We start from the raw sequence: 13521 nt of genomic DNA, 5'->3' as shown, positions 1-13521 counted from the left end.
GAAGAAGCCAGGGTACCTCCTCCACATGTAGTCTGGAGATCTCCTCAGCTAAGTATTCCAGGTTGTTGCTTCCAGATTCTTCCTTCCATCTGACACCAGGACTCAATTTTGCCAAATTCTCTGCCACTTTAAAACAAGGATTGCCTTTCTTCCAGTTCGCAACAACACATTCATCATTTCTGCTTAAGTCCTCATCAGAAATATCTTTAGAGTCCATATTTCCACAAACAGTCTCTTTAAAGCAGTTTTGGCCTTTTCTATCAAGCTCCTCACAATTCTTCCAGAATCTTCCCCTTATCCATTTGAAAAGCCTTTCCAATATGTTTGGTATTTGCAAACTCAGCAGCAAAAGCACCCCACTTCTCTTGGTACCAAAATCTGTTCTAGTTTGCTAATGCTGCAGAATGCAAAACACCAGAGATGGATAGGCTTTTATAAAACGGGGGTTTATTTCGCTACACAGTTACAGTCTTAAGGCCACAAAGCGTCCAAGGTAACACCTCAGCAATTGGGTACCTTCACTGGAGGATGGCCAATGGCGTCCGGAAAACCTCTACTAGCTAGGAAGGCAGCCAGCATCTGCTCCAAAGCTCTGGCCTCAAAATGGCTTTCTCCCAGGACATTCCTCTCCAGCAAGCTTGCTCCTCTTCAAAACATCACTCACAGCTGCACTCTGTTCCTTCTCTTTGAGTCAGTTCATTTACATGGCTCCACTGATCAAGGCCCACCCTGAATGGGTGGGGCCACGCCTCCATGGAAATAGCTCATCAGCCATCATCCACAGTTGGGTGGGGCGCATCTCCATGCAAACAACCTAATCCAAACATTCCAACTTAATCCCCACTATTATGTCTGCCCCACAAGATTGCACCAAAGAATATGGCTTTTTCTGGGGGACATAATACATTCAAACCGGCACAGTAACAAACCTGTTGAAATTTTGAAAACCATAGTTTTCCTTTTTCCTAAAATGTTTATTGCCTTTTTCATATATATAAATTTCACATATACAAATTCAATTTCAATATATAAATCATATATATAAAGTAACTTTTTCATACCATTCTTGCCTAGTTTTGGTATTAAGGACATACTAACATCAAAAGTGGTTGGAGAGTATTTCCTCCTATCCCCCCTAACCTCTTTCAGTGAAACCATTTGTATACTACTGAGGTTCTCTTTCTTTGAGGATATGGGAGAATATCCTTATAAAACTGTCTGAGTACCCCCATACCCACACCCTTTTTAAGGGGTATAGTTTAACTTTTTGTTCAAATCATTTTATAAATATAGGTCTAATTTAGGCTTTCACTTTTTATTGAAAAACTTTAGTAATATATTGTACATTAAAGTGAAGATATCAAGTTATTGACCTGAAGTCATTCATAGTACTCTCTTCTAAAACAAATGACTGAAGCTTCCATTTTAAGAAGCAAAAGAAGAGCCAAATATAGAAAAAAAATAGCATAAGAGCAGAAACTAATGGAATAAAAAATAGACACACAATACGGAAAATCAATAAATCACAAGCTGGTTCTTTGGAAAGATCAATAAAAAACAAAACAAAACAATACAAACTCTAGGCAGCATGATCTAGGAAAAAAAGAGAGATGATACAAATTACCAATGCCAGGAATGAAAAAGGGAGCACTACTACAGATCACACAGACATTAAAGGAAAATTAAGGACAAAAATATTTATGCCATTATATTTGACAACTTAGATGAAATTGGTACATTCCTGGCTAGAAAAATTTAACAATCCTGATTCAATAGTCTATAATTATTAATCTTTTGTTGGGGATTGAATCACGTCCCCCACAAGACTTGTTCAAGTCCTAATCTGCAGTCTTGTGGGTGTTTATTCATTTGTAAATAACGATCTTTAAAGATCATACTGAGATGAGTCCAAATTGAATCAGGGTGGGCCTTAATCCCACATGGCTGGTGCCTTTATAAGCAAAGATAGTTTATGCACAGAAGTAGAAGCCTCAGGAAGAGAGAAAAGGAGAAGGAAAGAAACAGATCACCCCGTGATAGGAGCAGAGATTGACTGCCAGCAAGCTACCACCACAATGCTACAGACTTGGGAGAAGTAATGGCCTGCTGATACCTTGATGTTGGATTTCTAGCCTCCAATGTACCAATGAATTCCTCTTGTTTAATTTGGTGGTATTTTGGTACAGCATCCCTGGCTAACAAAAATACTGTCCCATAAAAACAATTCCAGGCACAGATAGCTACATCTTGAACATTTGAGAAAGAAATAAAATCAAATCTACAAAAACTCTTTCAGAAAGAGGCAAGCAAGGAACACTTCCCAGCTCATTTTATGAGATAAGCATTACTCTGATACCAAAACCAGGTAAATATTACCAAAAAGCAAAATCAGATTAATACCCTTCATGACTGGAGATTTTAAAAAAATCTTTAACAAAATATTAGTAAATTAAATCCAGAAACATTAAAAAAAAAAAAAAAAGATAATATATCTTTACCAAGGGGAGTTATCCTAGGAAAGCAAGCTTGATTTCATATCCAAAATTGATCAAAATAATTATCCATGTTAACAAATGAAATACAGAAAGTATTTGATCCAATTCAACACCCTTTGTGATAAAAACTCTCACAAAGAAATAGAAGGAATCTTTTTCAACCTAACTAAGGGAATCTATGAAAAACTTAGAGCTAACATCATATTTAATCTTGAATGATTGAATGGTTTCTACCAAAGTTTGGGAAGAATTGGGAAGATGGCAGAGATATTTGTTCTTGCCACTTTTATTTAATATTTATTGCACTGGGAAAGAAAAGGAATAAAGACATATAAATTGAAGAGGGATACATAAAACTGATATTTTTCTTTTTTAAATAAATGGTGCTGATTTAATTATGCATAAATATATGAAAAAAATGAAAATAGATCATAGATTATGCCATAGAAAAAATAGATTTCAATTGGATTATAGATCAAAAAGAGAATGGAAAAATACTAAAGCTCCACAAAAATAAGAAAAAGAGTATGTTGATGATTTTGGTGTAGAGAAAAGCAAGTTAAACAGGATGCAAAAAGCACTATCCATAAAGGAAAATAATGACAAATTGGACTGATAAAAACAATAACTGTTATTTACATGCTTTTAAAAGAATGAGGAACCCTACCTCACTCCATATACAAAAATCAACTCAAAATGGATCAAGAACCTAAACCTAAGAGCTAAAGCCATAAAACTCTTAGGATAAAACATAGGGGATAAGCTTCATGACCTTGAATTTGGCAGTGATTTCTTAGTTATGACACCAAACCATGAGCACAAAAGAAAAAAAAAAAGATAAAATGGATTTCATCAAAATTAAAAGCCTTTCTACAACAAAGGACATCATCAAAAAAAGGAAAAGACTACCTACAGAATGGGAGAGCACAGTTTTTAATCACATATCTGGTAAAGTTTTAACACCCAGAATATATAAAGAACTCCTATAACTCAACAGCAGCAAACTAACAACTCAATTAAAAAAAAATGGACATGGGACATGAATAGCCATTTCTCCAAAGAAGATATAAAATAGCCAGTAAGCACATGAAAAGGGGCTTAACATCATTAGTCACAAGGGAAATGCAAATCAAAACCACAATGAGGTATCACTTCATACCCACTAAGATGTCTATTAATTTTTAAAAAAGGAAAATAATAACTGCTGGCGAGGATGCAGAAAAATTGGAACCCTTGCCCATTGTTGGTGGGAATGTAAAATGGTTTCTCAGTTAAACACTGAATTACCATATGACCCACAATCTTACTTCTAGGCATTTACCCAAAATAAATGAAAGTGAGGACTCAGGCAAATATTTATACACCAATGTTCATAGCAGCATTATTTACAATAGTCAAATGGTGTAAGCAATCAGTGTCCAACAGGTGAATGGATAAACAAAATGGGGTGCACACATATAATGGAATGTTATTCAGCCATAAAGTGGAGTGGAAGCTCTGATGTATGCTACAATGTGGGTGAACCTTGAAGACATCATGTTGAGTGAAATAAGCCAGGCATAAAAGAACAAATATTGTATGATTTCACTTATGTGAAATAGGTAGAACAAGTAAATTCACGGAGCAGAAAATAGACTACAGGTTATTAGAGGCTGGGGGTGGGGAATGGGGATTTATTGCTTAATGGATACAGGGTTTCTGTTTGGGGTGATGGAAAAGTTTTGGTAATGGACGGTGGCAATGGTAACACAACATTTTGAATGTAATCAATACCATTGATCTACATTTGAAAGTGGGTAAAAGGGGGAAATTTTGAGGTGGATACATTTTACCAGAATTAAAAGTTAAAAACAAAAAACTGTCTACCAAAAGACTTCACATAGAGGGTAAAAAAGGAAGCTGCAAACTATATCCACAACATGTATTTTTGACAATAGGGTTATTATCAAGAATAAAGAATACCTACAAATCAATGAGAGAGAGGACAAATGTAGAAAGAATCGAATAGAAAAGTGAGCAAGAGGCCCAAATAAGTACTTCACAAAAGAAGATAAAAATATGGACAATAAACACATGAAACGGTATTCAATCTCATTAATTATCAAGGAAATGCAAATTAATTGCTAATTTGATTCCACTACATACCCAACAGAATGGCTAAAATGAAATAAGCAATATCAACTGGTGGTAAGGAAATGGAGCTGATAGTCTCTTACACTGCTTATTTACAATATAATTTAGTACAGCCAGGTAAAAAAATGTTTGACATTATTTACTAAAGTTGAAAAGTGCATATAGCCTGTAACCCAGTGATTTAACTCCTAGGTCTATAGACCCAACACAATGCGTATATCTGACCATCATAAAACACGTGTAAGAATGCTCACAGGAGCATTATTAAACATCTATCAACAGTAGAATGTAAAAACAAATTGTGGTATACTCATATAATGAATACCATGCAACAACGAAAATGGATAAACCACTGCTACATATAGAAACTTGCATGAATCTCAGAAACCTAATTTTGACTGACATAAATTGGACACACAATAACATTTTCTTATTCTATGCATATAAAGTTCAAACACAGGTGAAACTAATCTATGTGTAATTAAAACCTTTGAGGAGAAAGAAGGGGGCAACGGATGAGGGCAGGGATGGGGTGCTTCTGGGATGGGAGCAATGTTCTATTTTTTTACGTGAGTGCTGATTACATGGGTAGTTTCACTTTATGATAATTTATCAATGTGCACTTTTCTTATACACTTTATATTTTACCAAAAGTTTTAAAAGTAAGAAAAGGAAAACAAAAATCTCCAAGTTTATTACCTCAGCTTTCTATATAAAATATTTTCTCCAGTAGATACTTCAGCAAGACAAAAAATAATCTCAGAAATGCCTGCAACAATATGGATAAATTTAACAAACACGATGAAGGAAATAAGCCAGGAACACAAGTATAAGTATTATGATTCCATTTATATAAATTGCAAAAACGGGCAACACAAATCTATGATACTAAAAGTCAAGGGAGTGGTTACCTCTGGGAAGTGTAATGAATAATTGGCTAAAAGAAGGTGGCTCTGGAGTGTTGGCAAGGTTCTGTTTTCTGGATTCTGGTTACATGTGTGCACTCAGATTGTGAAAATTCATGGAGCTGTGTGCACACTTATTTTTTAAGAGTTTTGTATTTATGCCATACTTTAATACAAATTTTAAAAAAGGAAGCTAAGAAAGAATATAAGAAATATTTTATAGGAAATAAAACATAAACAATGGCAGTTGAGTACCACATGAAAAACTGACAGAAGATAGAAAGAAAATGAAAGAGAATGTATTAGCATATGATGTTGGGATATTCCTCTTCGAGGTTCAAAGTTTTAAAGGCATGGTTCACAATGTGTCTGTTAGTTCAATATTGGACAATTGTGAAATCACATTTTGAATACAATTTATTGGATTTTATTTTTAGAGCTAATCTATTCAAGAATGGAAATAGTTTATAAAGAGAATATAAATGTTCTAGTTGAAAAATAATGGATTCATATAAATTGAGTGATAAAGAAGAGAAGGAAAAGGAAGAGAAAGCATTCTAATGTCTTCCTTTTTCATAATGAAATTATAAGTATTGACTAAGGTGGGTAAATCAAGAAATATATGTTTAAGCATATTACTTAAAGCTATAAAGCAACCATTAGTCTAAAGACAACCATTAGACTGGAAATCATAACTAATAATCAGGAAGTAGAAGAGGTGAATGGAAGGTGGAAGGGAACTTAAGGGTATGATATTCCTCATCTATGACGGCAAGAAGTCAAAAGTAGACAGTATATGAAGTTGACAGATCAAGAATAAGGGAATATAGATAACATATAACAATAAAAGTTACAATGATAACCAAACACAAAATTTAAAAACAGCAACTGTGAGCAGAGGTTGCCTCTGGGGTTGGGACCAAACAATGGCAAGAAGACTAACTTTTCATTTTATTGTTTTATTGGGCCACTTGAATTTTAAGCATATGCATATGTTACCCCTATAATATAAATACTATTTAAAATGGAACAAAATTGTCTGTGATTTATAATTCAGTGAGAATTCAACTCTATAGCACATTGATTTTCACTTCAGCATAAATTTGTTTTTGTTTTGAAATACAAATGATTTACACTATCAATACATTATAGCCTTATGTATAGTTAGAAGAATATATTACTAATTTCTAAAGATTGTGCTCATGAGTTATTGCATTAATTGGTTTAGCTCTGTGAGGTAAAATAATCCAAAAACTAATAATTACCTATTGGAATATATTATATCATGCAAGACCATATTCATGCACTTCATTGAACCTATATTCTATTCTGGTTTACTACGGCTGTGTAACAAATTACCCGAAAACTTAGCTATATATATATATTACATTTACTTTAAATTTCTAATTATTTTAAATTCTACCAGGGAAGAATACTTATATTTATATTTATTTATATGTGTACACATGCACATACATTCACTTTTAAGTAAAATTTTGTGAATTAGAGATTCCAGAAGGGATCATATAAGGTCGCAGACAGATGTCAGCTAGGGTTGTAGTTGACGACTTGACTGGTCGAGTCATCCAAAATGTCTCACTCACTTGTCTGGCAGTTGAAGCCAGCTGTCTGCTGGGAGCTCACAGGGACTGACAATCAGAGCACCCACATACGGCCTCTCCGGTACGTGCACTCACGATAATGGAAATTCTTACATTCCCCCAGAGCAAGCTGCCCACGAGAATCAGGTGGAAGCTGCATGGTCTTTTCTGACCCAGCCTCTGAAAAGGCACTGGTTATAAGTACGTCACTAATTCCAAACCAGATTCAAGGAGTGGGACATAAATTCTAACTCTTGATGGAAGGGGTGTCAAAGAATTTTAGACATGTTTTACAATCACCACACTAATCTATAGATTAAAAAAACAAACAGAATGCACGAATTTATGTAAAATAGTGCAATTTTAATTAATAAAGTCACATTTAATTTTAATTTCTACCAGGGAAGAATACTTAGGTGAACAATAATAAATAATATTTACTGGGGGAGGGCACTACTAAGGGAAAAACAAACACACACATCGATCCTTGACACATCTTTAGAAAAGGAGTATTTTTATCTGGAAAAAAGAAATACTCTCTCCTGGAAACATTAATGGAAAACTGTGCAACTAATAAAATTATGAAGAAAGATGCAGCGATAACTACCAAGTGAACTTAATATACTAAATTGCTCTGTCATATCTAATAAAATGAACAAGCCTAAATTATGAACAACCAATCAGATTTTTCAATTCCTTAACTTATTACTTAAAATCCTCATGGCCTCTTAATTGGTTCAGGTTAAACACCTAACCATGGAAAAGCACCTTTTCATAAATAAACCATACTTCACTCTCAATTACATAAAATGCCTTTTTAAAAACCCATGTATGTTACACATATATAAACTAATTCTCTGGGATTAAAATCTTAGGGAAGTCATTCCTAATTATCAAGTCAAGAATCAAAGGGTTTATGATTAGATGAGTTTAATTTGTGATGAATGCAAATAACTATTTTTCATTAAAGGAGATATAGAGCAATTTATTAGGTGTCCTATTCCTTATGGATCACTGCAACACTAAAATCCCCATGGCCTTCTGTCTTTACTGTTTAAACAGAAAAGTGAAGAGCTATGAAGATGATTAGTAACGGTGTGAGTGTCCAATAGAACTACCTTTTAAATAAGTGTTAATGTTCCTTTTTTTCCTATGGACACACATACAAAAAAAACCCAAGGTTATATTTATCTTGAGCTTCCCTAGTGCAATTATTTTGCAATCATCTTTCCCATCCATTCTCCAAGAGATCTTAAAAGTTTTCAACTTGGAAATCACTTAGCATTTCATGAAGAACAAGATTTAGGGGGAAGAAGGGATGGTTCCTCATTCTTGGCTTCTTCAAATCAGAGGTTTACAGAGCTGAAAAATAATGAATTAATGAACTTCATTGGCTGCCTTTAAAGTTAAGCCTGCATATGTTCAACCACACAGCCTGCAAAATATTAAATTAAATACATCATGCAAGAAGATACTGAGTGAACGGTCCTTACCCATCTTTTATACCTAGTCCCTAGATATGAAAAGGAAAGGAAAGGAAAGGAAGGGGAAGGGAGGGTAGGGGCAGAAAGGAAAAAAGAAAAGCACAGAAACTCAGTCTTAAGGCATAGAATTTCAGAACTCAAAAGAAGGTTGCCTGATACCGTCAACTGATAAAAAAGCAAAATAAGAACTCAAATCCCTGAACTCTTGGGCCCTTTCAAGAACAATGATTTTAGACATTTCTCATGAATGACAATACTCCTTCCTCCCTGCTTACTTACTCACCTACCCAATTAAATCGAGATTTTAAAAAAATGATAAACTAAATCATATGTGATTGGTAGGCTAGATTTAGGGGTGATTTCTATTGCTATAATGATATGTGACAAGACCAGTATTTCTCACAATGTCTTCCATGAGATATTAGTCAGTGTTACTTTCAAAAACAGTTCTGTGATCAAATAAATTTGGCAAACACTGGCTTAAATTAAACAAAATTCTTAACCATCACACTTTTGGAATTTTCAATTTGTTATATTGTGAACTCCATGGAGAAATCACAGAATATAGCATTTCCCTTTCTTACTGAACCTGGGATCATCTAGAAGACTAAAAATCCATGAAACACACATTGGGAACCCCTAAACTACAAATACTAGATTTGAAATATACTAACAACAACTGAACTGAAAATAACATGGAATCCATTCTGTAGCCCTCCCAGAATACAGTCCTACATACAGAAAAGATAACTAACATAGCAGGATACAATTTATTAGCCAGTAATTTTGGATTTCTTGACGTCAACAGTCAATTATAATGGGGTTGTTCAATGTATTGATGTCCAATACTCTTGATTGGCTTCAGTTCTTTTATTATTTGCAAGAATCTAGTTATATACTACAAGAATGAACCAACTGAGATTGCAGGAAACCAGTTAAAAAAAAAAAAAACTGCATTGCAGTCTGGGTATTCAAAATCTCAAGTAATATAAGCTATTAATCTAATTAGTAAGTCATATTTTAGTTTTTAACTTCATTCTACTTTACAGAATTTTACAATATGGTTTCAAACAGAACCATTTAGTGGCATGAAATTAGGTAATGTTGAAGGTTTAAAGAAAATTTGCTCATAAAACACAGGAAACCTGAAAAAAATATTTATTGCAATGTTCACTGAAATTTATACAAATAATTTAATATTTTCATATAAAATATTGTTACATAACTTCATAGTATTTAAAAATTACAACCAGCTGTTCATTGTTGACATAAGGTATTTTACAGATATACAAATATCAGGGTTTATTTTAATGCATTAGGATTCTAATAATGGTTAAAATTTGATCCATAGTTTGATGGCATGATACAAAGGAAAGTGTACGTTTATGAAAAAAGTTTCACTGCAGAAGTCAAGTAAAAAGTTACTTTCGGATAGTGTCTTGAGTTTTTCACCATTGTATCTGAAAAACTATCAATAATTCTTATATAGGAGAAGGTATCTAGGTTAACATCTTTGAATTTCCTTATTACAGAAAAAGTAAAGAGAGAAAATTTTGCAACCTAAAAAAGAGTCAAGTTTCTCACTTTCTTGGAAATAGGTTGAAGTTTAAATTCCCATAGTCATAAAAATATTCCTCACTATGTGGTTTTGGAATTTCCCTCTTTTAGAGTGAATTAAAATGTTATCAAGTGGATTTTCTGTATATAAATTATAAACTTTTTTTTCATCCAGAAGCATTTAGTCATTTTATTCAAAATTTCATCCATCCACCATGATGACTGGAAAGAAATCTGTACAAATATGTAGCTAAAGTTCACCAATACAGAACTTTTAAATTTAAGGATGAATACTGCATAAGATAAGATTCATTATCAGACTTCCTTGCAGCTCTTAAACATTCCTTCCCTGTGAAATTCGATGTAAAATACTTATTGGGCTAGAAGGGATTGTCTCATTACAATATATTATGGGCAATGCCCCATTTAAAGTCACATCAAATTATAAGTAGTAATGCTTTTAAAAGGCCATCCTATATAGTCCTGTTAATTCCAGTCATAATGAAAAAATTATTTATTAATGAATTTGATTTATAAAATAGTACCCATTGCAATTTTTTGCCTTAGGGCACTAAAATGAAGTTAAAAACATTCAGTGAGCTACAGGACACTTCACAATTATAAAAGCAGTCAGCAGCACCATAAATCATGATTATTCTGGAAAATAAACCAAAAATGCCATTTAAACTAAAAATGTATCATTTAATTTTACTTTGAAGTAGAGCAAAATTTGTCTAAATGACCTAGGAAAATATGAAAAAATGGAGCATTGGAAGATTGTTATTACTAAGGAATAAACTGAAGAGCTGATTTTTTTTTTAGCATATCTGAAACAGAAGGGCAGCCTGGGTCCTTGGGTGCTGCCATTTGCAGTACAAAGGAAAGCCATGCTCTCGATATTTGTAGATTTTGTGACATACAATGAATGACAGGACTCCACATTGTAACAGCTGCTGCTGAGTTTTAATAAACCTCCTTGACACATCTGACAGCCATGAGTACTAAGAGCTCACCTGATCACAGTATTTTCACCAGGAATTAGATAAAGGGTAGAGCAACTAAATTAGAACCATTTTCTATGAAGATAAATTACTCGTCTTCCTGAGTGGAATAGGCAATAGATGACATACGATAGTTTTTCTTAAATAGTTACATAAACCAATATTACCTTCAGCTTTCAAATCCCTCAGGAAAGAATCAGATAATCTCTTCACACATTAGCAACTTTAAGGAGTTCAAATGAGTGGGGAACACTTGATATTGGAAAATGTGATACACAATATATGTATCTTTAAAATTCTTAGCCTAAATATCAACAAAATAAAGGTCCTTTCAAAAATATACCCCTGTAACTAAAAACTCCATAAACGAATTTATTCATTGAGGAAAAAAGCCCTACATTTAAATAAATAAATAAATAAAACTTGTATTAAGAAAAACAAGTTCTTAAAATGTCCTCTAAGATTAGTCATTAAATAGCCTTTCCATCTGTCTCATGGGATTGAAATGCATTTTCTCTAGATCCTGTTAGTAAAATAAGAGGAAAACTGGGCCTGGCTGCACACATGTATGTATATCCTGAGCTTCAGTCCTATAGCTTCAAGTAGTTGTTTCCACACAAATGAAGCTAAAAAGCATCAGGAAAAATTGTTCATACTCCTAACTTAGAGATGTTTTAGGTTTTGTATTCAACATGTCTTTTCAATCATAGCTACAAATTTCATACTTGTGCCTAGGGCTTTTTAATGGTTTCCTGTTCCAACAGTGTGAATCTAGCAAAATATGGACTATCTCTGCCCTTACAGGGAAAGAGGGAAAAAACAACAACAAAGAAACCTAATCAGGTCTAAAAATGAGTTTATCCTACTTTGGACAAAGAAAACAGAAAGAGTCTGGGGAAGATAAACTAATTTCCACCAGTTTCTGCCTACCACATATACGCTAACTCAATTTAGATTGATCTGATAATGTCTACAGACTTACTACCAAGACACAAGGTTACTATATACATTTGGATTTTTCCTTTTTTCTCCCCAAACAATAGCATGAGATGAAATGTTGTCTAAGCACCTTTTAATTTTATTTTAGTTTTATCTTGGTTTCTACTTCAAAGCATATAAGAAGTTTTTGACATCTTTTCAAAATTGACCACAGAACCAATCTTCTCTATATAGAAAATACAATTTTAAGTCAAAGCATGAAGACTTTATGAGAAACACCTCCTGATTTATTTGAAGACTGCTGTTTACTCAGGAGGGGAATAATATAGTTTTATTTTACATTTTAAAATCTTTTAAAGAAGACAATTTTTTTATGTATAAAATAACCATTTGTTTCACTCTGGGGCAACAGAGGCACCACTGGAATAGTAACCAGGAGAAATATATATTTAGTTCTTTCTTTTTCATGGATTGCTTTTTGCTAATAATATTTGTATTAAATCTTAAGGACAGTTTAAAATATTCAAACAATATACAAGTGAACCTTCAATAAACACAGTTTCCACATCTGCAAATCTGCCTACTCACTAAAATTTTTTTGTAATCCCCAAATAGATTTGTGGGGTGCTTTTTGTGTGCACATGTGCAGAGGAGCAAAAAAATTTGAGTTGGCTGACGTGCAAGTTCCCAGTCGAGATTGAACAGGGTGACACTGTGTCTTCTTGTTTCATAATATAAATAAGAGTTCTTTTCATGGTACGTTTAGTGCCACACTTTTTGCTTTTTGTTGGTGAGTTTACTGTTTAAAATGACTTAAGTGCTAGTTAGTGCTCCGAAATGCAAGGAAGCTTGTGATGCGCTTTTACAGAGAAAATATGTGTTAGATAAGCTTTGTTCAGTCATGAGTTGTAGTACTGTTGGTCATGAGTTCAATGTTAATGAGTCAATAATATATATTAAATAAGATGTTTTGAAACAGAAACACATATTTAAAAAGGTTGCATATTGATCAGTTGACAAAAATGTTGTGGTCAAAAGATTGCAGGAACCTAACTATAGTATTTCCTCTAGGAGCAATAGTTTAGTTATTTGCTAATACAGTGTTCATGGCAACTTTGTAGAACATAACTATATAAATAAAGATAAGCAATTGTATATTTTTAAAATTTATAATAGTCAGAACTTGGGAAAATTATTTAATTTTCCTGAAACCTAGTTTCTATAAATCAACATTTATGAAGCCATTGCTATGCATCATACACTAGCAAATGAAGGAGTAGGACATTTCTTTCTATTCTCAATAAATGAAGTTTGGTTCCCACATAAAATCATAATTTTAATATATGTGACTTGATATTGTTTTTCAAAAGTCTGTATCATCACAGTTACCAAATATAATCAGTATA

At 33.2% G+C, this 13521-nt stretch overlaps 1 protein-coding gene across 2 annotated transcripts in view; it reads right to left on the bottom strand.

Annotated features, from left to right (window-relative positions):
- Positions 1-13521, bottom strand: part of PARD3B (par-3 family cell polarity regulator beta) — a 1159791-nt gene that overhangs the window by 540952 nt on the left and 605318 nt on the right. The window lies entirely within an intron of this gene.

Source organism: Choloepus didactylus, chromosome 9, assembly GCF_015220235.1.
Source record: "Choloepus didactylus isolate mChoDid1 chromosome 9, mChoDid1.pri, whole genome shotgun sequence".
Lineage (NCBI taxonomy): Eukaryota > Metazoa > Chordata > Mammalia > Pilosa > Megalonychidae > Choloepus > Choloepus didactylus.
Note: the sequence above shows the minus strand (reverse complement) of the source record. Positions and strands in the feature narration are given on the sequence as shown.